Consider the following 24,147-nt stretch of genomic DNA (forward strand, 5'->3'; position numbering starts at 1 on the left):
AGGTAATTAATTAAAAGGGAATTCAGTTTGTTAAACTGAACACACCAAAAACATCTAGTTAGGGATACAGTTCGTTTTGTAAAACTTAACGGGACCTTCTTAGCATCTGGTTTGTATATTAAATGTGAATTTTATATGACGCATATTATTTCGTTTTGAGAAAAGTTATTAAAAATTAAAATTAGCAAAAATAGTAGTTAAAGCGTGTCGCTACAGTGCTGTCCAGTTAGTTATCCTTAACGAATTTTGATGGGATTAGAAAGTTTGACAATAGACTGATGACGTCCTTTTGGGAAGCAGATTTGTCTTTCTCCCGTAAGTTTTTTTTTAAATTTTGTTAACCCTGTAAGCGCGCTTGTTGCTCTCAAGCAACGTTGACTTCAAACTGTTAAATTTCCATATACGTCGAATTTTACCACAGTAGAACGGTGTGGTATGTAAGCGACAACCATTCGTCTATGATTTCGGCATGTGCGCCACCTGTATTAAAATATTTTAACTTAAAGGTACGAGTCCGAAAGTGACTGCAGACTGCAGACCGCAAACCGCAGACTGCAGCGACAGTGTCGTCTGCGGTCAGATCAATTCTGAGCAGAACTGCACTGCATCTCCATAAGAGCGACAACAGCATTGCACGATGGGAATTTATAATAATAGTATAATATTAAAAGTCGTATAAGTAGGATATCAGACGCAATGAACAACGATGAATTAATGTTATATCTTTTGATGGAAGAAGAAGATGACGACGATCTTTTACTTTTGCATTATAAAAGAAAAAGGAAGTAAACTAGGTCTTTATTTAAAAATAGACAATTTGACGGAAGCTTGCGTCGTAAATAACTGAATATTTTGCTTCAAAATTAATTAATTTCTCTTCTTCTTCATTTGGAATACTCGTTTTCAAAAGAAATTCAATTCTTTTCACTTTTCAGTCAATTTGGAAACAACAAAAATACATGTTGTCGCTCTGCGGTCGGCGACACTACTGGTTCTGGTGCAGTCCTGCGGTCTGCGGTGGCGACGTTCTGCGTGCGGCGGCGACAGTGCCGCTCTACTCGACATCAAGCTCATAAGAAACCATATAAACCAGTAGGTCTGTCGCTGCGGTCTGCGGTTTGCAGTTTGCGGTTTGCGGTCTTGTTCGGAATCGTACCTTAAACATCATTTCGAGTATGAGATTTCAACAGCAGTGTTGTAATGCCGACGTTGATAGTTAAATATAAACAAATCGGTAAGTAAAAATATGTATTTTGCTGTAATATTTTCAGAATACATTCAGGAAAGGTGTATTTTCTAAAAAATACGGTTACTTTCTATTTTGAGAAGTTTTAGCAAAAACTTCACCTAAAAAGTATGTTGCTTAGAATCAACGTTGACGATAAGTAGTAATTTGAAAAATATAAATTTTCTTTTCAGAAATATGGATATTCCTCCTCTTACGTGTTATGAAAAAAAAGAGCTTCGTAGTTCCTGTTATAGCAGATGTATCAGGTACAGAAAATATATCCGATGATGAAAGACATCGAAAGTAAGCAGTTTGATAAGTGTTTTGTTGCAGATTCGGGAGATGAATATTATGAAATGCAAATAGGTAGAACTAAATATACGTAGTTGGTAATAAAAGGATGTGATATTGAGCAAGAAGAAATAGCTTTGGAAGAGCCACAACTCAAGAAAATGAAAATACCTTATAAGTATTATAATACCTTAAAAAATTTAAAATGGACATAGCTGATTTTTTTTCCAAACAGGTAAAATAAAAAAGAAGGGCGGTCTTCACTGAATGAGACGGCCGAAAAAATTATTGTAACTCCTACGAGAAGTCGACCACATTCTATCCCTAGAAAGACAACGTACGACACTGGCTTATCTATGGACCAAAACGAAGATGCGGCTTTTGCAAGAATGGCTATACGACAATTTTGTGTCAAAAATGTGACATGAGACTATGGTTTACACCGGCTAAGAATTGTTTTTTTAAATTTCATAACTCTCCATAAATTTTTTATCTTTGTTTTTTATTGTAACTTTGTAAGTATTAAAGTTCAAGTTTGCTTATTTCTGTAGTTTTTCTTACAAATTGTAAGCCCTAAAAAATTACTTTTGTTAGTGGTGATCTCTCGTTTGCACAATACAAAAATGTTAAGCTCAAACTCTTAGTGTTGCTTTGGAGCAACGTTCTCATTATACCACTAATGGGCAATGTTACTTGAGGGCAACATTTTCAAACTCCACTTTTTATACAAAAATTGCATATACCTACCCCACTGATGCGTTTATAGTCGCTTAGAAAACACTCGCAAAAATTTTTAGAATTTTATTTCAATGAATTTAAGGTGTGACGGTTACAGGGTTAAGTGCAGAAATCTCACTACAGCAAATATATCTATGTAGAAATATAAAAGTCGATTGAATAATATACCTCCTATAAGATATTTTAATTATAAAATAGAACTTCCTTCATCCATCGTATTATCTAACTATACTACGTAATAAGAGGTACAGAAAAGAAGGGAGAAAGAATAAGTACCACAGTTATACGTTATACCTACAATTTCGTGAGCCTTTATTAAATATACCTCGTACTGGCTGAACGCCCGACTTTTGGAGCGTTCGACATTCGATTCCGAGTAATTCCCATAGTCAATGAAGGAACGAAAAAGAAGGAATGTGACTTAATAATATCATATAGCTACACTGTAAAATTCTATGTGCACTAAATTGCACATGGCTTTCAACTCAATGACTGTAGTTGCACATTTATAGTAAATTATAATACTTCACTTTTAAAATAAGATGACAAAAATACGAAAGGAAGGAAATATAACATTTTTCCTGGTGGTAAAATAATGTTTGATGCCAGTCTATCAGTAAAATATCTGAAGCTTTTAGTATTTCAGTATTAGCTTTCATAGAATTTTAATCTATCTATCAGCGAGATTCCTACAGCCTCTGCCGCTTCTCGCATTTCGACCGCCATCGTTTTCTGTCCATCCATTCGTCTTCTTTGATGGCTCTATCTTTCATGATGTGCCGTACATTTTCTTCCCAGGCAACTTAAGGTCTTCCCCTTCTTCTTCTTTGGTGTGGTATGTAATTTAAAGCTTTCTTTGGCCATCTATCTACATTCATTCGTTTCACGTGACCATACCACACTAGTTGTCTAGTTTCAATTTTATCTACACTGGAATATACAGTATGCGTCCTCCTTCTAATATCTTCATTCCTGATGTGATCTTTTTTAGATATACCACACGCTCTCCTTAGATAATCCATTTCTACTACTTCTATTCTTTTCCTATCTTTTTTTGTCATCTGCCAAACTTCTGCCCCATAAGTCATAATAGGCTCTACCAAGGTACGATAGATTGTCAATTTCGTTTCTTGCCTTATATCTTTAGACCACAGTAGAGAGCTCAGAATGTTTACCGCTTTTTTGCCCTGCGGCGTTCTCTTTTCGATGTCTCTTTTGGTAGTGCCTTCTTTAGATATTATAGATCCGAGATATTTATATTCATTACATCTTTTCGTGGTTCTAATTTCTAACTCTGGATCTTCTTCATCATCCCCTATTTTAAGATACTCTGTCTTTATGACATATTCATATTGAGGCCCCATTTTTCATATTCTTTCTTTAGTTTTCTAAACATGTAGTCCATGTCTTCCTCATCATTCGCTACGACTACCTGATCATCTGCAAAAAACAAAGTTGTTAGACATTTACCACTGCCTATGTCTATTCCCATTCCGGATACTTGTTTCCTCCACTGCTCTAGCGATGATTGAATATATATTTTAAATAAAGTCGGAGACAGACAACATCCTTGTTTAAGCCCCTTTGATATAGGGAATGATTCAGATATAAAGTTTCCTTCTTTAACGACACTTCTTGCATTTTTGTATATATTTGCGATAGCATCCACATACTCTCTACTCAGACCTACCTTCGTCAATGTTTGAAACAGTTTTTTCAAAGGTACCGTATCGTATGCCTTCTCCAAATCTACAAACAATAGGTGGGTAGATAGATTCCTTGCCTTCCGTTTTTCTATTACCTATAGAATTTTAATAACACGTATATTAGATCCATATAAAATAACACAAATTTAACGAAAATGATTCTGATCGATCCCCACAGTTTTGAACGTTTTACCCAACAACTGAGTCGAGAATATTAAATACAATGTGAGCAGAGGACTAGTTTTTCGGAAAATTAAATATTTTCGTACAGGTTTTTGGCTAATAAGAACTAAACAGTAAGAACTAAAAAAGGATACCAAATGGGAGAAAAACAACTTAAAATAATCTGCTATGCGGACGATGCAATACTAATCTCTCAAAGTAAAGATGATTTACAACGTATGCTGCACCAATTCAACATAATCGCCAGAAAATTTAACATGTTAATTTCATCAAAAAAGACAAAATGCATGGTTATAACAGCAGATCCAATAAGATGTAAATTGGAGCTGGAAGGTCAGATAATAGAAAAAGTGATGGAGTTTAAATACCTAGGCATCACACTATCTAGCTACGGAAGGCTCGAAACATAAGTGGAAGATCAAGTGAATAGAGCAAACAGAGCCGCAGGTTGCCTGAACGCCACAATATGGAGAAATAAAAATATCGGAAAGGAAATGAAAGGCAGAATTTACCAAACAGTCATCAGACCAATAATGACATACGCGGCAGAAACACGACCCGACACAGAGAGGACAAAAATATTGCTCGAAACAGCGGAGATGAAAACCACTCGAAAAATCGATGGTAAGACTCTATGGGACAGAGCTCGAAGTACAGATATACGACGGAGATGCAAGTTGTATAACATTAATAACTGGGTAAGAAACAGAAGAATAGAATGGAATGACCACATAAGCCGAATGACAACAAATATGATAGTCAGGACAGCGAGAGACGGTTCCCCAATAGGAAGACGATCAGTGGGAAGACCACGAAAACGATAGAACGACAACTTACTAGAGGCACATTGAAAAAACAGACAGAGTCATGTCTATACAAAAAGAAGAAGAAGAAGAAGAAGGTTTTTGGCGGCTCGGGAGCTAGATAGAAATACGAAGAATCTATCAATGTATCTATGTAGCCCATGTTTAGGACGTAGGCCATGTTTGAAAAAGGAAAGTCTGGAAAAGAAGAAGGATTGGTTGGAGTGGTGCACTATAATTACTAACTAGATCTCCAGATCTCAATCCCTTAGACTTTTTCCTCCGAGATCATTTATGAAATCAACCGTTTACGCGATATAAGTTGTGCTCAAGTAAAATACACACGCACTGCTTAAAACAAAAATAAATACATCGACAAATAACCCAACAAAATCTAGAATATTCTTCAAATAAAGCCAAACTTTTGTACGGATTTGGAAAAACAACTTTTTCTAACCTTTTTAGAACAACATAGCTACACATAGATTACACTTTCTTTGAATGTTTTATTATAAATTTATTGAAATAACTTTATAGGACGCATTTATTGCAGTGTATCTTTCATAAGTCATCTGACAGATTCCCAAAAATTCTTTTATTATTTCACCGACTCTCTCTATCTATTGATCCTGAGCAAACTTTTAAGGCCCCCAGCAGGCTAAGTGTTGCCAACTCATGGAAAGTCTTGTTATAAATCTAACGAAACAATTGAAAATGATTTCTTTTACTTAGATAACTTGCTCAATAAAAAGGATTGAAAAAGTTCGCGAACCAGGTTTATAAATCCTTTGCGGTGTTTTTGCACCGCATAAAAGGGTTCTGTCTAGTGCACAATTGCGGAAGTGCAGAATATTGGCGAAAGATACAGGGTGTGACATTACTGCGAGGAAGTCGAATTGTTAATTTATCATAAGAGATACGAAAATAAAAAGTAAAGGTAAATCTTGGTAAACTTTGACAATCTTTCTACGTGTCATCCACAGTAGAATCAGAGATAAATGTGAAGAAGACCAGGATGAAACACAATTTGGCTTCAGAAATGGACTGGGAACCCGGGCCGCACTCTTTGTACTAAATGTATTATTGCAGAAATCCCAAGATCAAAGGATAGACGTCTTTGCTGTATTTATTGACTATGAGAAGGCCTTTGATCGAGTACAACATCACAAATTAATTAAAATATTTAAGGAAAAAGGAGTTGATAGTCAAGATGTACGAATCATAGAAAAATTATACTGGCATCAAACAGCGACAGCTTGCATAAATAGAAAATCAACAGAAATATGCAAAATACAAAGAGGTGTCAGACAGAGTTGTATACTGTCCACACTGTTATTCAATTTATATTCAGATTGAATATTTAAAGAACCGCTGCATAATTTGGAATGGGGTGTAAAAGTTATGGAATTCTGATAAATACAATCGGATATGCTGACGATACAGTTATTTTAAGTGATGGTATGAATGGACTACAACACCTTTTAAATGCCATTGATACAGTGGGAAGAGAGTTTTACCTAAACATAGACTGTTCAAAAACAAAATACATGGTATTTAGCCGTTTGGCCCATCAAGATTCACGGTTATATTTTGATGGTCAAATAATTCAAAGAGTGCCCAGTTTTAAATATCTTGGTTGCCATATGACTGAACAACTAGATCCAGATAAAGTGATAAAATGTAGAATCGAGATAGCCCGCACGACATTTATAAAAATGAGGTCATTCTTCTATAATGATAACAACTTCGAAAGCGCATGATTAAATGGTACATTTGGTCAGTCCTCTTGCATGGAGTCGAAGCATGGACATTAAAAATATCCACCATTAATCGTTTGGAGGCCTTTGAAATGTGGCTGCACATACGTACACTGAAAATACCATGGACGGCTATGCTGACAAATGTGGCAGTCCTTAAAAGAGTAAATGCTGCCCGCGAGCTGCTTGATAACATCAAATATAGAAAGATGGCCTATTTTGGACACGTAGTAAGGGAGACCGGTATAATATTTTTCAACTTATTATGATGGGTAAAATCGAAGGACGTAGAGGAATTGGTAGACGACAGGCCTCTGGGTTGAAGAATATCAGGGAGTGGACAGGAATAAAGAAAGTAGAACAACTATTTAGAATAGCTCGAGACAGAGACAGTTTCGCCATGTTAATCGCCAACGTCAAGGGAACTTGATAGGGCACATTAAGAAGAAAGGTAAAAGTTGAAGAATCTCTAAAATTACAGTATGCCCTAATGTCACAATACGTGAAAAACTCATGAAAAGCTGGGAAACTAACATCAAGAAGGCAATGAGCTAGAGAAATGTAAAAGACAGGATATGCTTCGATAGAAGAAGAAAGAGAAAAAGTCTAGAGAACTAACAGCGATGAGAGACGCTATGAAACCATTTTAGCTATTCTCTCAGGTTAAGCAGCCAAGCTATTCTACGTCTCCCTATGCTTCTTTGAATCTTTCCCTCTATAATTAACTAGAGCAAGTTTTATTTCTCTCCACGTCTATAATCTTCGAGCTCAGCTGCAGAATCTATCGCCTTTAGTGAAACACCAAATTCAAGATTGTAATTTATTTCTGTAAATGACACTAACTTCCCGGGATACCTAATGACGCTACTTTACTGACCGCTTCGTATGATGGTTCAACTGAGAATAATTTTGAGCTTGTTGACAGGTTGAATTGACTCGAGAGAATCGATTTAAAAGCACATCTTGACTCGTTGAAGTTAATCGAAGGAAAGTATTTAAAAGCACATCTTGACTCATTGAAGTTACTCGAAGGAATATAGTTAAAACCACATCTTAACTGTTCGAGGTGACTCGAATGAATGTATCTAATGATTGCTCTTTCTTAGCTGCCCTAGTATTGGAGTAGACATCGAAGTTGGTACTGCTTTCCAAAGCTGAGGAAAGGTATCTGCCCGTCTGCCTTCTTTCGTGCGTCGGTAAGCTGTATGAAAGAATGCTACGGGGACGTATCGATGGCATGATTGAGAGGTCGGGAGGCTTATCCCCGAGGCAATTTGGTTTTTGTAAAGGGAGAAGCACGATTGACGCAGTCGTGAGTGTATTCGACGCATTGCGCAATAGAGGGGATGAACACCGTTGGGCGGCCCTGTTGTTGTTCGATGTTAGGAATGCATTCAATACGCTGCAGTGGAACGAGGTAATGAAGGCAATGGAGAAGAGAGAATGTCCTGGATACCTGATGAACGTGGTAGCGGAATATCTCTCTGAGAGAAGAATTATGGTGGAGAAAGGCACGATTGTGGATGTGACGGCAGGTGTTCCCCAGGGATCTGTCTTGGGCCCGACGCTATGGAACATGGCAATATAACGGGATTATGAACTGTGAATATGGAGAGGGTACGACTCCTTTCGCGTTCGCAGATGATCTAGCTGTGCTGGTACTGGCGCGGGACGAGCCAGATCTTAAATACCGGGTACGGAACGCAGGCGGCGTCGTGAAGAAATGGATGACACAGCACGGACTGAAACTGGCAACAGAGAAGACCGAAGCCATCATTTTGATGGGGAAAAGGAAGAGGCAAAGTGTGGAATTACAATGTGCAGGGGCGTGTCTAATACCGAAGAAACACGTAAAATACCTGGGAGTGACGTTGCACCAGAATGGAAAGTGGGGGGAGCACGTGCAGGTGGTGACCCGGAAGGCTGCAAACAGTGCGGCTGCGTTGAGGAGGATGATGCCCAACAATGGAGGACCCAAATCCGAAAGGAGGAGGGCCTTGCACGGTGTTGTGAAGTCGATCGTCCTCTACGCGGCACCAGTCTGGAGTGAGGCGGTAGAGATACAGGCCTACAGAGGGCTCATTGCACGAGTGGATAGAACAAGTCTGCTGCGAGTGGCATGCGCGTACAGGACTGTGTCTGCCGCATCCTTGTGGGCCATCACTAGATGTGCTCCGCTGCATGTGTTGGTAGTAGAAAGAAAAGAACTATACGAGAGAAGAGACGTTGAGCTCACTATGGCCGAGAGAAGACAGGAAAGAGAAAGGTCAATTGAAAGATGGCAGGAAGAATGGAACAACACGGAGCATGTGGCACAGTGGACAAAGATTCTGCTACTTAACTTGAAGGATTGGATGGACTGTGGTCACAGACGACTGGATTATTTCCTGACGCAGGTGCTCACAGGACACGGGTGTTTTAGAGCCTACCTCTCTAGGTTTGGAAAGGCTGACACTGATGAATGTCTATACTGCGGACACCCGGACACCGTTACACATACGATGCTAGAGTGCAACAGATGGATAATAGAAAGGAACAGAATGGAAAGAGAGACAGGTGTGAATTTTGTGACAATGCGAGAAATGATTGAGAGAATGACTGAAAATAAATCTGGTTGCACTAGTATACACAACTATATCCGTGTAGTGATCAAGAAGAAAGAAGAGGAGAAAAAACAGCTGTACCAACGATAGGGGTGAGAGGGAAATATATTGTAAATAGAAGGTAGGGGGAATAAGTTTTGATGAGAGGCGAATAGGTGAGTTAGATTGTATGAGACAGACTGTGGCAAAGAAGCTCTAATAAAAAAGAAAGAAATAAGAAAACATACAAACAAAAACCCAATTTTGGGACCAAAAAAAGGGGGAAACGGGGAAAAGGAAGGGCATCCTTGCTTACAGTCTGTGGATAAATGAAAGCAAAGTGCTTCGGAAGCGATGTCGACCTTGCAGTGGCCATTCCTGGATGACAGAGGAGGGTCTGGTTTAGCAGGTAGGCATTCGGCGTAGCCTCGACGACGAGAAAGTACTTTAAAGTACCTCGGAAACTATCGCTGGGGCTACGAAGAATGAATCCTGCACTAAGGTCAGTCAGGCGGCGTTCTGGACTGAGATGTCTTTTGAAGATTCCAGACCCCCTCTTTAAATATAAAAAAAGCTTGCAATTTTATCTGCAAGACGCAATAAAGTTGCCTAAAGGCATGCTCAGTATGTCGTCAGTTGATTATTGCCTGCAATTTCTTGCAATTGCGCGATAATCGGTTTGGTGCCATTTTCTCTGCAAGTTTTCGTGTAAGTCTAGGGGAGTTTGTACTTGGTTATGTACATATCATATACTTTAATAAATAAATTCTTCTGTTAGAGATATATTACCCCTCTTCTTGTTCAACCAAGGTGTTACCCACTATCTCAATCACGGAGTTATAAATTAGCAACTAAAAGGCTGGCTGCAGCAATAATAATACTTCTTAAGATTGCTGCTACCGCCTTTTCCCTTTTATATTTGGCTATTTTTGATAGTCTTGGCATTTTGAAATTTACTTAAGTTAAATAAACAGCAATAAAGTAATTAAAAAAAATAAAAGTTTATAAGTTAAGGTCAACATTAATTGCATATAAGCCGGGTTACAAGCTGTAAAATCGCACATATAGACCATGCAATAGACTTGCATGAAAGTTAGTCATGTAAGAAATTGCAGCAAGTTTTCTTGCAAGCTGTGTTGATACAAGCATGCAATTTAGAGTGGCAGTGAATAAAACTAAGATAGCTATGATGGTAACCAACGTTCTGAAAGGGCATTGTACATGAATAATAAGAAACAGCTTATTCTAGAAGTATCCCGTATAATGGTCGCAATTCGACAGAATGATACACAAAAGAAATTTACACACATAATATACAGTAACTAAGGAAGTTTGAAAACAACATTAAAAAGTTATTGATCCGCGCGGGAACAAAAAAGTTCAAAGAACTTTAATTGAATTTTAAGATAATCCTGATACGATATCCCGTATCTGCTAAGATTATAAATAGGTTTTGTTTGTTAAGAAATCCGCTTTGTATCGTAATCGGGTATCGTAATTCAATACAGTTGTTGTCTCGTTGACGCTTTGAATGTGTTATGGAAAAATATTTAAATAAAAATGATTTAAGGGATGAAATTATATTTGGAAATATGTTTCAATCAAATTATTCAAAACTCTAGGGAAAATGTATAATGCATAATTTGCCAAAAAAAGTAATTTAGTTGGATTAGGTCTTTTGAATAAGAAGTTTCCAGGTTCGAGTCCTGGCTGGTTAACCATGTAATGTTAGAGAACTTCTTTCCAACATGGGAAAGAAGAGAGAAATAATTCTCTATATACCTACTTAAAAAAATTATATACATACAGTGAGGGGCAATTATGGAACAAATTCATATTGTTGAGACTAATCCCGAAATAGGTCGACTTTTATTTTTGATTTTTTGGCATATGTATCATACTAGTGACGTTATCCATCTGGGCATGATCACGTAATCTACATATAATTTTATTAAATGAAAATAGGGGTCATGTGCTAGCTCATCTGAAAGGTTATTCAATTCTCTATTGAGTAATCTAAACAATAACATCATTATTTATACATGATTGGCCAAAAAATATTTTTGAATTAAATTAATTGACACAACAAGAAGTATGTATGTAATTTATTTAGTTTAAAATACATTTTACTGCCATCAGAAAATAAAAAAAAATACTTACTTGAGAAGTAAACATGACGTTTTAAAACGTCAAAACAAATTATTTTAACGTAAAATTATGGCTTATTCCCAATAAAAATAGTAAATTTTTATTGAGAGTATTTCGAAAAATTACTCCATTCAATTAACAAGTGTCTATCTCGTTCATTCGTGAAAGCTGTTTCTCAAACTTGGATAATTAGGAACTTCTGAAAATTGGTTGATGCAATTCCTTTAAGACCTGGCTCCCAAAACAAAATTTGATGTATCTCGCCAGTTACTTAATGGACTTTTTGAAGTTACAATTTGTTACAGACATACTTAAGTTGTTGATGACACGGATACATCGTTTATTTTTATAATATTTATTTAAACTACGCATAATTACAAAATATTTGTATATATATGTCTTGCATTTGTATATATTATTCTTTATGGTAGGGGAGCTCAAGCGGGGATTTTTGCAGTTACTCGAGCGCGTCAGATTATCATATGGAGAGAAACCTGGTGCCCTGCAGATGTGCCTCTACCATATATTGGCCCTTAACACAGGGGAGTTCGTTAAGGGGGCTCGAAAAAAAAATCTATCCTTAAAAATACTCGAAATTGTCAGATTAAGATAAGATAAGTTAAGTACATGCAAAAGAGTGTATATTTCAAAAATCTGATGATTTGAGCGGGGTGTAAGGAAATGGGTGAGTTAAAAAGTTTCACAAAAAAAGCGAATATTTCGCGAAATGAACGTTAGATCGAAAAACTAAACAATACGTGTTCAATATTTTTCAAAAATCTATCAAATGATACCAAACATAACCCACCACGGAGAGGGATCGGGGTAAATTTAAAATTTTAAATACATATCCCGCGATATTTTGCAAAATAAACATTAGATCGAAAAACTGCAAAATACACTTAATCAATATTTTTGAAAAATCTATCGAATGGTACCAAACACGACCCCCCACGGAGGTGGGGCGGGGGTTACTTTAAAATCTTAAATAGGAGCCCCAAATTTTTATTCCAAATTTGGATTCTTTACGTAAAAATAAGCAACTTTGGAAAATGGAAAATTAAATTAAAAATGAAAAGTCCCCACTAAAATGGAAAACTTTACTTAACTTTTTTTGGTTTTAGGACCTACTCTTCACAACCCAATAGGTCCCCAAAGCGCTCGAGTGACTGCACATTTAGCATACTTTGCTCCTCTTCTAATATTATATAATGAATCTGATTAAAATCATAGTAGTGAAACTGTTTGTGTTTTGCTTAAATTTAATAGTATTTTTTGTTACAGTGTCAGTTGTGAATCCGAATTTTAGCTCCTATACCACTACAAACAATTTCGTGGGTAAGGTATATTTAAAAGTTATTTGTTTACTCTTGCCTCAGTAACTTTATAACCGTTCGTTTTATGAGGATTAAGTAGACCGTTTTAGGACCTTTTTTATTCCAAATTTAATGTAGAACATTTTTGTCTAGAAAATTGATTACGCTAAACCGCAATATATTAGAAATATTGACGAAAAATCTAAACAACTACTAATTTACCGACTTCTCCCCACCTGTCCCCTAAACCCAACGCTCAAAATGGCGTAACTTTTTACTGAACAATTAGTGGACCATATAGAACAATTTGGTGTTGGAGGAAAACTTTTACTTTCGATGTCTGGGTTAGGCCTTTTTTTGGAACAATTGTATCATACTACATATCTATGAAATGACTATCATACTACATATCTATGAAATGACTAAAATGGCTATCGTTTAATATCGTTTAATAAGATGAAATAATCGTCATGTTCTAGGCCTTGCGGAATTGGTTAAACAATTACAGCTTACCATTCTTAAAGCTCTTCTGATTTATTTGTTGTGGTAAATTCTTCTACATTCTTTTTTTGCCCAGGTTGCCATGTTACAATTATTTTCCATTCTCTTCTATTTTTTCAAGCTTTCTCCAGTTTCTTTCTTTCAATAATATAATATATTATTGAAACATATATTATATGATCTATGATCACGTTTTTGATTTTTAGATACTAGAGATTCCGCTCTAATAGATATCTAAACGAACAAAGGATAAACCGTTTTACAAGATCAAAGAAAAGAAAACATAATTGAAACTGGAAAAAAGAGAACATGTACACTACAAAAGCAAAAATGGAAGGAATTTAGTAAGTGATGAAGAATTACAAAACAGATGGAAGGAATACTTTGGAGAGCTTTTGAATGAAATATCCACAACAGAATATCAAGAAAATAAACAATAAAAAGAAAATACTAATCAAAAGCGAACAGAGAAAAGACCACCCAATGAAAAGTAAATAAAAGAAATAATAGAGAAACTAAAGAAAAATAAGAGCGTAGAAAACGATGAAGTTACAGCTGAAATGTTCAAATATTTTGGAGAACCATTCGTATTAAAACAATTATAAAAAAATGTTTTTTGTGCAATCATACTCATAGAATAGAAGAGAATATTAATTAGTGTGAGCTGTTGTCTAGTTTATTAATATTAATAATTATTCCAATTGATTAAACTGATTTAATCGGATGTTTGTCTATTTTTTTCTATCAATATCCGCAATCTGCAATCACTTTAGAATAATAATAGATGCCCTTTCTTATATCAGGTACGACATAACCAGTTAATCGTAGAAACAGTTGGAATATTGAGCAGCTGATTGGAAATATTTGGTTCCCATCATATTATTGTCTGGTTTAAATTACGGTAGCTGATTGTCAGTGGTCTCTCTCAAAATTTATGTGTTATTTCCATTAGTTTTGTGATTTTAAAACTAGGTTTTGTCTTAATTGTGCAAGACAAAACGTCTAGTGAAGAAAGTGACCTTAAAATTATTCCAAAACGTGCGGAAGATCGTAGCGTAATTTATTTTGAAATGTGAGTATAAAGTTAAGTTTTCCATTTTAGAGGGATGGTGTTTCACTAAATAAATAATAATTACGTACTACTATTTTTATAAAACTTTATTTTATTCTACAGTAAAATATAAAAATATCTCCAATCAATGAAAATTATTCTTCTAAATCCTGTTCTCCCATGGTTAAGCACCTGAAACAAAGTAATAGTTCGTTAGTATGGTAATATTTTATCTAATCTCATTAAATAATAGATAATAATAATAATATATACTAATATTTTATCTAGTTACCAATTTAATATTTAGTAGTAAACTGGTAAATTGTCTCACTTAGGTTAGAAACCACATAGGTGTAGGCCATTTTTGAGAAGAAGATTTAACTACTCCCTCTCAAATCTAGACATTTCTCGCGCCACTTTCATTAAAAAAAAAATAGGAAGCTGATCATTTTGCACGTTGTGCTAGCGAATTTTAGCGGATCTTTGATAGCTTTCTAGGGTCTCGAGATAGACAATTATTGAATTATCTTAAAGGATAAAGTAATCAACTGTTGTTGGATTTGTAGTCTACTCGAAATTACCACTAATAAGGCCATACTACACCTCTGGTAAGATAACCTCTATTCTGCCTATAGTTTTAGTTATAACTTTTATTACCTCCTTTTAGACCTTTTTATTTTTGTCTTCCTTCTACTTCTGTACTCCAACTTGTAAATGCTGTAACTTCATGATCCACAATTAGATAATTAAATATAGCCTAGGAGACGTAAAATCGAACTATTCATACCATTCCAGGGTATTTACTATACAGGCTGAACAACAAGGGGTCCTTCACTACATTACCAACAACCAAGTAAGCTCTTTCCATTTTCCTGCGCCAAACAGAAGTAACTAAAACCAAAATAAAGATTCACCAATACAGGAATACACTTATCAAAGATAAATATATTAATATATACAGGGTGTCCCGAAAAGATTGGTCATAAAATATACCACAGATTCTGGGGTCAAAAATAGGTTGATTGAACCTCACTTACCTATATACAATAGTGCACACACAAAAAGTTACAGCCCTTTGAATTTACAAAATGAAAATCGATTTTTTTTCATATATCGAAAACGCTTAAAAATTTTTTATTGAAAATGGACATTTGGGACTCTTATGGTAGCAACATTAAAAAAAAATTAAAGTGAAATTTGTGCACCCCATAAAAATTTTATAAGGGTTTTGTTCCCTTAAACCCCCCCAAACTTTTGTGTACGTTCCAACTAAAGTATTATTGTGGCACCATTAGTTAAACACAATCTTTTTAAACCTTTTTTGCCTCTTAGTACTTTTTCGATAAGCCAGTGTTTATCGAGATATTTTGAATATTTGTCGAATCCACCACATATTTGTATATGGTTAAGTAGGATTGTAGCGACCTGTTAATAATCAGAAACTTTATTTATAATTTACATTTCTAGGTATATTTTGAAAAAGAAGCCACATCTCGATAAAAGATGACTTATCAAAAAAATACTAAGAGGCAAAAAAGTTTTAAAAATACTGTGTTTAACTAATGGTACCACAATAATAGTTTAATTAGAACGGATACAAACATTTGGGGGGTTTATAGGAACAAAACCCCCATAAAATTTTTATGGGGTGGACAAATTTCACTATAATTTTGTTTTAAGATGTTCCTGCCATAATAATGATACATGTCCATTTTCAACAAAAAATCTCTAATAGTTTTCGATATATTGAAAAAAATCGATTTTCATTTTGTAATTTCAAAGGGCTGTAACTTTTTTTATGAGCACATTTGTACTAAGGTAAGTTAGGTTCAATCGAACTATTTTTTACTCCAGAATGTGTGGTATAATTTATGACCAATCTTTTCGGGACACCCTGTATAAATAAATACTCAATTTAATACTTACTGTGTAAACAAACGTATCGATACGATTTGGGCCTTCTATCAGTTCTTGTTTTCTTATATTGTATAATGTACATATTATAATATTTATCATATTTAATGACATTCACAATAATTAAAGTTATATTCTCGCTGGTATTAGGATTATCTCTCGCTGTATATGCATCGTAGCATCCATACGCTTAGTTTAATAAATTTTAACCTATCACAGTCCTAATTTTTGTTTTATTTTGTTTTATTCGAGCTAGCTGGTAAATAAACAAACAAACATCTTTTCAGAACCCATATCGCTAGCAGTTCTGCCTATCAGCAAAACCGTGTAACAATGGGCTGGTAAAAATTTTCAAAAATCGTTTTTTTTTTATTATAGTGCCATGTAACCACAATTCGAAAGAATAACTCAAATAAAAGTTGCTTATTTTTACGTAAGGAATCCAAATCTGCAATAAAAAATGGGGGTTCCTGTCTAAGATTTTAAAGTTACCCTCGTATCTTTCGGTCCTAGGATCCTCGGTCGTATTTGGTGTCATTCGATAGATTTTAAGAAAATATTGAACATGTATTTTTCAGTTTTTCGATCTAATATTCATTTCGCGAAATGTTTGACCGTCCATCTAATTTTGACACACCCTATGATGGGCGCCCATACCCATGGGCAGGGGAGCCGTGCCCCTGGCTTTTCGGGTGCTTTAAACTATGTATGGTTATCCAAAGTATACAAAATGCAATGTGAAACATCTTCACGTCTGGTTCCCCTAAAAATTTTTATATGGGCGCCCGTGCACCATATATATGGTTTTAGCTACATAGCCCCATGAAAATCGTCAGATTATATTTTTTTCGTAATCCTTAAATGATTTTCTTCAAAATAAAAAAAAATCAATGGTGCCCGAGTATTTCAAAATTACGTTTTTTACAACTTTATGCCTCACCCATTTCCTCATGCCCCGTTCAAATCGTCAGATTTTTGAAATATACACTGTTCTTCATGTACATAACTTGTCTTAATCTGACGCGCTCGAGTTTTTCTAGGAATATATTCTTTTCTACGGACTGCCCCCAACGCACGCCCCTGTATTAAGACCCCATATATGGTAGCGGTACATTTACAGGGTACGAGGTTTCTCCCAACTTTTACAAGAAGAATGCACTTCTGTCAGCACTCCCGAAGTACCACGCGCAATTTTTTTCGATAAGATAGGGAGCTAGCCTTTCGGTATATCCCTCGTCTTTTACCCGGCCTTGGGCCCGGCAGTGACATCTGTGAAGATACTCAATCCACCCCACAACTACCCAGATGGATTTACTTAAACACTATCGTACACGTCTTATAAATATTAGTAAAAACAATTAATTGGACTTCGTAAGTCCTAGGTTTTCACCCAATGTAATCGAAAGTAGACCTGGAAGTCTACTTTCGTCTACTTTGGATTTTAATATTCGTTCTATAAGATACAAAACTGATGAATTATTTTTGTTCCTAGAGGAATTAGGATTTCCCCCGGTAGTTGCGGTTACAGAGCACTGGCTTGAAGTCAACGAGCCTTTTTTTGTGGACAAATACACCACAATTGCTAGGTATGATCGTCCAAGCTCAGCTTATGGGGGTACACTTATTCTGTCTACGAGTAATGTTTTTTTTTTGGTAACAAAATATTACTTTTTGTTAAGTGAAGCCTTCTTTGAGTTTTCCTTAGTTTACAATAAGAATCTTAATCTTTATATTATTTGCATTTATAGATCACCTGACTCTTCCGTGGAACTATTTTTTCAGAACCTGCTAAATTTGTTAGATGACCTGCCCCATAAAAGTAGAGACATTTTATGCGGGGACTTTAACATTGATTATGCTGCTGCTTGTGCTACACAAATATCCTTGGTCAACATATTTGAATCGTATGGTCTAACAATGCACGTTGATTCTCCTACAAGGATTACAAAAACTTCATCTACCATAATTGATTATACTGTCTCAGATTTCTCACTCCTTGATGTCCACTCTACAATTATTAATGCTGGACTATTTGATCATAAGGCAGTTTATACGAAGTTTAATATCTTCAGCAAACCCTCCTCGAAAACCCGACGTTTAGGCAGGATTTTTTCCACCCGGAACTTTCGTAAATTCCAAAATTTATGCTTAACCTCTGAGTGGCGCTTTCCTGCTATGGACGTGGATAATAATTTCAGTGATTTTTTAGATAAGCTTGTCCGTATCTTCAATAAAGCATTTCCTTTAATTGCAATTAAGCCAAAACATCGCAAACCCTAGACTACTAAAGCTATCCGAATATCTTCCAAGAATATGCGTTCTCTTCTCTATATCAAGAAATTTACTACCAACGCAACGTCTCTATCACTGAATATATCACCAGGTACAGGGCAACCTATCTTAAACTTATAAAATCAGCTAAAAAAGTCTACTACCAAAACCGTCTGGGAAGCTCTAAAAGTGTTGCAAAAGAAACTTGGTCCATAATAAACGATCTTCGAAATAAAACCACACTGCTCAGTTTCCCTTCTAGACCCTGAAAATCTAAATGAATACTTTGTTAATGTGAGTAAAAATATTACATCAACTACTTTGCCACAACAGGATCCCATTTCCTATCTCCCTATATCAAGACAGGTCTCGAATTCATTCTTTATAAAACAAGTCAATACATCTGAACTGATCCAAACAATCAATAGTATCAAAAGCAGATATTCCTGTAGTACTGATGGTCTATCGATAAAATTTTTTTCTAATCTTCCAGAAAATGTGTTAGAAGTCCTCATCTCACTAATTAATGATTCTTCTGAGAAAGGTAAATTTCCAGAGTGCCTGAAGACAGCCATCATTATTCCTTTTCATAAGGGTGGTGAAACATCTAATACCTGCAATTATAGACCTATTGCACTACTACCGGTACTCTCCAAAATTATTGAGAGACTCATAAAAGCCCGACTTATGTCCTTTCTAGTTGAAAACAACATTTTATCACAAAATCAGTTCGGCTTTTTAAATAATAAATGCACCACTGATGCCATGTTTTCTGTACTACATGAGGTTTATCAAGCACTGAACAATAATCTTCACACTGCCACCGTTTTTGTGACTACGCCAAAGCTTTTGATTGTGTAAATCACAACATTTTGATAAAAAAACTAAATTTCTACGGAATTCGAGGTATTTCTTTAGATTGGTTCCAATCTTACTTGGATGATAGGAAACAACTGGTTAGAGCAAATGATACTGACTCTAGTCTCAAAAACATTGTATGTGGGGTACCTCAGGGTTCAGTATTGGGTCCTCTACTTTTCCTTATCTTTATTAATGACATCACTAGTTTAAAAATCGATGGAAAAATTTTTCTTTTTGCTGATGATACCAGTATCACTTGGAGCAACTCAAACCTTGCAACTCTTCATGCTACTGTAACTTCTGATTTACTTACAATAAAAACCTGGTCTGACTCTAATTTACTCTGATTTAACGTAGATAAAACAGTATCATTGTCTTATAAAGGAGCTCTTCAACCCTTACCTCTTAATAACAGCCAGATCAGTACCGTTGATTCTGTAAAATTTCTTGGTATTTTTTTAGACAGCAACCTTAAATGGTCCCTCCATATCGATTTGTTAAGAAAGAAACTATCTTCAGCTTGCTATGCTATAAGATCTATTTCGAATGAACTCAATCTAGAATCTTCCAAAATAACATATTTTTCTTTGTTCTAGTCGCATCTTCGTTATGGTCTTCCTATTTGGGGTTCTGGTACAGCTGCCCAATTCGATGTTATTTTCAAATTACAAAAAAGAGCAATAAGATATCTGTTTGGCCTCAGAAGAACAACACATTGCAGAAGTTACTTCAAAGATCACGGAATTTTAACCCTTCCATCTTTGTATATTTTAGAAACTGTTTGCTTAATTCGTAAACATCTACATGTCTTTCCACCAAGACCTAACCATGACTACTTCACGAGAAATTCTACGTTTAACGTCTATGTGCCAACCCCGTCCTCGGAGTTAGTAAAGAAATCTATATTATACTCCGCAAAAAAACTTTACAACCATCTCCCTCTACAACTTAAATCTGCAGCATCTTTCCCCAAATTCCGTAAGCTGACAAAAGCCTACCTATCTGAAAGACCATATTATTCAGTAGAAGATTTTCTTAATCAATATCTAAGAAATTACAGTACCCTTTGCACAAGTAGTATTTTATTATTTTTTTTTATCTATATTTGGGTGTCATATTAACTTTTAACTTTTTAAAACTTTTTTTATTAATTACTAGGTAGACTATGCATTTGCAATTTATTTTAAATTTTGCAATTGATTATTTGTGTTCATTCACCTTCATTTGTAGTCAACTTCATTATTGTTATTATTATTTTAAATATTTGACGATTTATATAATTTTAGTAAATTGGATTGTTATTGTTTTGTTTTCTTGACTTTTGCTTTGTCGATAAAATTGTACAATTTTTCATGACAATAAAGCATATAGTCCTGTCGCCAGGGGGGGTACAACGGCCTCCTTAATTCAGATGGACTTACCCAAGTTTTTTTTATATATTTTGACCCGTAGAATACGAATTTTTTGGGTAACAGTTGATCCGGATGTCGATAAGATTGTTATAGACAAAGAACTTGAGGAATTACATAACAGCGATTTCTCGCAAAACAAAACATCTTTTTGTATTTTATGGGTCATTTTAAGCAAAAAATATTTCTACAAGTTTTTTCGTAGAATGCATAGTTTTCGAGATAACCGCGGTTGAACTTTCAAAAAATCTAAAAATTGCAATATTTGAACCCGAATAACTTTTGATTAAAAAATAAAGTAGCAATTCTGCTTACCGCATTTGAAAGTTTAAGTCAAATTATATCGGTTTTGATTATTTCCATTGCTAAAAATTAATTTTTTTATTGGTTAACAAAGCTATAAACACATATTGTTTCCCGTGCCTAATACATGCGTTTTAACGCATGCTACGTAGAAATTGCCTCGCTTGCACTTGTAGCTACTCTACCTACTCGTTCGATTTTAAATGAGAAATCATTGAAAACATCACTCGCGCACTAGGTTTTTATAGCTTTGTTTAACAATAAAATAATAAATTTTTAGCAATGCAAATACTCAATACCGATATAATTTGACTTAAACTTTCAAATGCGGTAAGCAGAATTGCTACTTTATTTTTTAATCAAAAATTATTCCAGTTCAAAAATTGCACATTTTCGATTTTTTTAAAGTTTAACCGCGGTTATCTCGAAAACTATGCATCCTACGAAAAAACTTGTCAGAGCATTTTTTGCCTAGAATGACCCAAAAAATACTAAAAGATGTTTTGTTTTGCAAGAAATCACTGTTATGTAATTTCTCAAGTTCTTTGTCTATAACAATGTTATCGACATCCGGATCAACTGTTACCCAAAAAATTCGTATTCTGCGGGTCAAATTATATAAAAAAAACTTGGGAAAGTCCATCTGAATTAAGGAGGCCGTTGTACCCCCCCTGGCGACAGGACTAATATTTCTATTCTATTCTATTCTAAGTCGATATTTGAACTCTTCGTATAACTTTGCGTCGATTGATATAATATTTTACTAATTTAGAGTCATTTTTACTAAACTTAGGATTATAATTGTTTCAACATAAATGACTTCAAAACCTGAACTAAGGATTTAAACTCTACTTTTTAATACGCTTCGATTGATGTGTTACATGTTCTATTTCTGCGACTATAATATGACGCTGCCGGTTAGAACTTTTTTCTTGGAAATGATATAAAAACCAAGAGTATACATTAGTTCTCATCTTGCTAAGACACGTCATCGGTATTACTATTTCGGTGACTTAAAAACTGTACTTCAGTTGCAACTCTAAAGCCGGAAGTCCGATATCAAATTTCTTATCTTTAATACATTCCTTGTGTTATAACCTTTCATTGGACACCTCATTTGTCATTCTATCTGTATTAATACGGAGGAGTTGTATTCGCGAACGGACGGACAGACAGTCATGAAACCGGAAGTATATATTTGTTCTCATCTTGCGAAGGCGCGTCGAATAATATGTCACTTATACTATTCCGATGACTTTAAAACAATACATCCGGTTGTATTTCTAAGACCGGAAGTTCTTGGTCAAATTTCTCACCTTTAGTACCATCCTTGGATTATAAGCTTTCATTTGACACCTCATTTGTCATTCTACCTGGTATAATGACAGAGGAGTTGTGTTCACGGACAGACAGACAGACAGACGGACGGAAAGACGGACGTGGATAATTCAAAGTTTTCATATTTTTTCAAAATTGGTGAAAACAATAAATTATCCGCTTACTGAACAATTTTGAAAGCGATATGATAAATTTTGAGCTAATGTAAACCGTCTGTATACGTGTTAAAAAGAATATGGCTCAAAATGTACAACAGTTTTAATAATAATATTTAATTCTCACCTAAAATTTAGCGATAACTTAATTTTTGACATTGCCAAATAAAAAGCTGGAGTTTAATTTGCTGCTGTCTGTTTAACCATCAACAAAATATAATTAAATCTATTGGATGCTTGTTGAACTGTATAAAAATTCAAAATATTTACAATTGGTTTTGAAATTTCAAACATTATTTGGAACAATTGTGTCAAAACGATGTTTTGATTTTATTTGATTGATTTTTAACAAATGTTTATGCTTTCGAGGTAAATTTTGTTTTAAATTTGTTTTAAAATTAATATTTGATACCGATCGGCTATTGAAGTTTCACTCTTTTGAGATGTTTTGACAAATATTTGTGTCGCTTTTATTCTATATGAATTAGGAATTTCTAACATAATTTATTAAATTACATCCAAGAAGGCTTTATACATGGAAAGCACCCGGTGATACCCCAGGGAAAATCATGAGAAACCAAATTGATTTTATCAACATAAACAAAAGGTTTAGAAATTCTGCCATCTCAACAAAAACATATCCAGGCGCCGATGTCTTCTCATATCATAGTCTCATCATCATTCTCTTTGCCTTATCCCTATGCGGGGTCGGCTTCCCTAATTGCATTTCTCCACACAATTCTATCCTGGGTCATATCAATATTAATCCCCTTTACCAACATGTCCTGCCTAATCGTCTCCCCCACGTCTTCTTTGGTCTTCCTCTCCTACTTCTTCCAGGAATCTGCACTTCAGCTACTCTTCGTATTGGATGATTAACGTCTCGACGTTGAACATGACCAAACCATCTCAACCCATGCTCTCTCATTTTGGCATCAATTGGTGCCACACCTTCTTCTTCGGGTGCTATGTCCGTTTATCGAACGTTAGCGATCATGGTGGCTATCATAACTTTATTCGCAGCAGATCTGAAGAGCGATTCCGAAGTGTGACCAAACCATTGCCTCAAATTTCTTAACCAAGATGTTCTTCTTCGTCCTCGACTTCTTCTGCCTAATATTTTACCCTGCATAATTAGATGTAGAATGCTATATTTTTCCGAATGTCTACAAACATGCGCAAAATACTCGAGTTTTCTAGACTTTATCATTTTTACCAGTTCTAGACTTTTACCAAGTGCCACACCTAGACTTCCCCTAATATACTCATTTTTAATTTTATCCTTTCTTGTCACTCCACTCATCCATCTAAGCATTCTCATCTGCGCCACATGCATTCGTTGTTCCTCTTTCTTTTTCACTGTCCATATTCTGTCACTATTCCAAATACTCTGTCTTTGTCCTACTAAGTTTTAAACCTTTTTCCTCCAGAGCTCGTGTCCACTGTTCCAGTTTTTGTTCTAAGTCTCTTTCATTATTTCCTACTAACACGACATCATCAGCATACATTAAGCACCATGGAATGTTACCCTGTAGTTTCGCTGTTATCTGGTCCAAAACTAATGAGAATAAATACGGACTAAGCACCGAGCC

The 24,147-nt window shown here is 35.2% G+C and overlaps 1 protein-coding gene across 3 annotated transcripts in view; it reads left to right on the forward strand.

Annotated features, from left to right (window-relative positions):
* LOC126887496 (leucine-rich repeat-containing protein 15-like) overlaps positions 1-24,147 on the forward strand; it is a 372,111-nt gene that overhangs the window by 137,592 nt on the left and 210,372 nt on the right. For 2 of the 3 annotated variants that reach the window (XR_007699077.1, XM_050655106.1), the window contains exon 3: positions 12,721-12,774. The exons of the other annotated variant lie outside the window; for it this stretch is intronic. The gene's annotated coding sequence lies outside the window, so the exon portion shown is untranslated. The remainder of the gene's footprint in view (positions 1-12,720; positions 12,775-24,147) is intronic. 3 annotated transcript variants of the gene reach the window in all.

Source organism: Diabrotica virgifera, chromosome 1 (genome assembly GCF_917563875.1).
Source record: "Diabrotica virgifera virgifera chromosome 1, PGI_DIABVI_V3a".
Lineage (NCBI taxonomy): Eukaryota > Metazoa > Arthropoda > Insecta > Coleoptera > Chrysomelidae > Diabrotica > Diabrotica virgifera.